At 33.5% G+C, this 2,815-nt stretch overlaps 1 protein-coding gene across 1 annotated transcript in view; it reads left to right on the top strand.

The window, feature by feature from the left end:
- GLRB (glycine receptor, beta) overlaps positions 1-2,815 on the top strand; it is a 110,888-nt gene that overhangs the window by 34,655 nt on the left and 73,418 nt on the right. The window lies entirely within an intron of this gene.

Consider the following 2,815-nt stretch of genomic DNA (forward strand, 5'->3'; position numbering starts at 1 on the left):
TATTTAGAAAAATAAATTAATAGCAATTGTGAGCAGGTTAAACTGAGACCATGGATTTTGTGTTCTATGTGGATTAGAAAAATAAAAATTAAATGTTTAAACCATAAAAATATGAAGATTCTGACCAAGATTATTTTTACAGCTAGTAAATATATATTTAATTTTTATTCATAGGCATTCCTGTTGATGTAGTAGTCAACATTTTTATTAACAGTTTTGGATCAATTCAAGAGACAACAATGGTAAGATTATAATTAATTTAATATTTTTAACTGTCAAGTTTTTAACTAGAGGATGATGAAAGTAACGTTAAAACTGAAAAATAAGGAGTAACTCATGCATGTTCTCTCGTAGTATAAAATGTCCAAATTCCTAGCTTTGTTAAATCAGTGATTTTGGTTACTCACGCAATTTTGCAATTCAAATTTAGTCTTAATGTTGCATTAAAACTTATAGACTTGGAAGAATTGATGTGTTCCCCCTGAAAAATTATGATTGGATGCAACCTGGAAAAAGGAATTATGACATGAAGAAACTTGAGCTACGGTCTTTTTTTTTTTTTCTAATATGCTTATGTGTGTGAGCATTCAAAAGTGTTTTAACACATTAACTGCCATGTGAGTTGTATTTAACTCAGGCTAGTTTTGAGGCCGGGGCCTCGTGAAGCATATATAACTCACACATCTCTTTACCTTGGGAGCTGAGTGGTGTGCAGGCAACTCACGCTGCCATGCTGTTGCATACGTGTTATGTGATGGGTGGCCCCCAGGCAAAACCCTGCAGTTAGTTTGTAAAAATCTCACTTGTTGATGTACTTATTGTTACAATTAATATAAACAATTTAATTCTAAAAACATGGATTAAATGAATAGAAGTCAATAAATTTTATTTTTCTATTTATGTTTACCTTTAAATTACACTTAAGCCTGACAAGTCAAGAAAAACACTTTACCCATGTGAACTATTTTTCAGGTTTTCACATTACGGTTTACATTACTAATTTTCAAGTTTTTATATTACTTTTTACTGAAAAAAACACAGAAAACCATAAAAAATAACAAATTTTTCATTAAATTAGAAAGGATCATTTTGTTTTTGAAGGTTTTATTCTATTTTCATAATAAAATGTCATGGCCCCAAGGAAAACAATTTTTTTTCTAGTGTGGCAGTCAATGTGTTAAGTATTCAGTTTTTTTTTCTTCCAGTCTCCTGAAGAGAGTATTTGTTTTCTGTGTTGGCTCATCTTGTGATGTGTGGAGCAGAGAATTGTAAGAAGCAAAGAGGAAAATTGATTTTCCTAACATGGGGCAACAGAACTCCCTGAAAAGACGGTGTCACAAGGGGAGAAGGCCAATGGAAGGCAGATGAGGATTGGGAAGGAGTGACAGGCAGACTGTGTCTTGAAAGGAATAGGGAAAATAGCTTTGAGAGAGTGGCTGCCGTCCATGATAAGTTGAATGTTAAGGACAAAGATGTCGATAAAGTATTATTAGTGGATTTCCTTAGTGATGTTGGATGTAATTACCCCCTCAGCCTCTTAAAAGCCATTCAATAAAGTCTGCTTGCTTTTCAAGGTTTTAGAATATTAGATTTGTGCCCTTTTTGACAAACCACATGCCAAAATGGTACTTCAGGTGGAAGAAAGAAGACCCAAGTGTTTTTAAAAAATTTTTTTGGAGATACTGGTATTTTTATTAAATGATAATGTAAAATTCAGAGTACAAACCTAGGAAGAATGGTTAGAGTACAGTCCATTTTTTCTGGGAATATCTTAGACTAGTGGGAGAATGACTTCAAATGTTTATTCCATTATTCCTGCTGGCAGTATAGAGTGTTATAAAAGCAATTGTATATATTGCATTTAATTTACAACACTTATCTTTATCTCTAATTGTGATGAGAACATTATTTGTAGAAGCATATATTTAAGCCCCTGAGTAACTGATTTTCTCAGACAATGTGTAGATGTTTTTAAAGGATTATTTAAAACAAGATTTGGGGATCAATACCAAAGTCCACTTCTGGAGACTCTTCAGTTCCCTTAAATGGCAGAGACATACGTTACAGATCAGTAGCAGAGCATTGTGAAGTAAAATATAAACTACCATGTATCACCAAAGAGACAGTGTAGCACTCACTAATTGAAAATATGATTGGTCTATCTGTCTGTTTATGCACTTCACTTTCTAAGAATAAGAGATATCATTTTCTTAAGGCAAAACTTTACAAGGATCTATTCAGCCTCCATACTCCTTTCTGTACCCTGGTTATCTAACATGACACCACTACGCTAATCCTGAAACACCACTCTCAAGATACTGCTTCCTATTGGAAACATCCTCACTCTTGCATGCCTGTTTTATCAGATCCGAGGGAGTTTTGGGCAGCTAATGCAAAGATCTGTTTTTCTCGTTTGCATTTATTCATGTGTCATAGCTCAGTAGGTATCATGAATGTATCTATTTTGTAATAAATATTGAATTGCTTCCAAATATCAGACACATAAACCTCTCTACGTTCCATCAGTAGTTACTTGATTGTATTGAATTGAAAATACCTGAGAGAATGGGATTTTAGAAAAGGGAAAAGGACTTTCTTACAGATTATTTGAGGACTATAATAAAATATTTAATCATTTCTAACATTATCTCCTCTCTTTCTCTTGCACAGACCTGTCATAGTGGTTAACTCAAAGTACTTATTCCTGGGACCACATTCGACCAATTCTCACTGTGTAGTCTTTGCCTCTATTTATCCCTGATCTTGATCTCTTATCTTCTAATCAGAGCCTTTTATAGCTACTGTGACTAATTTT

The sequence above is a fragment of the Propithecus coquereli genome, unplaced genomic scaffold (assembly GCF_000956105.1).
Source record: "Propithecus coquereli isolate 6110/MARCELLA unplaced genomic scaffold, Pcoq_1.0 Scaffold408, whole genome shotgun sequence".
NCBI classification, from domain to species: domain Eukaryota; kingdom Metazoa; phylum Chordata; class Mammalia; order Primates; family Indriidae; genus Propithecus; species Propithecus coquereli.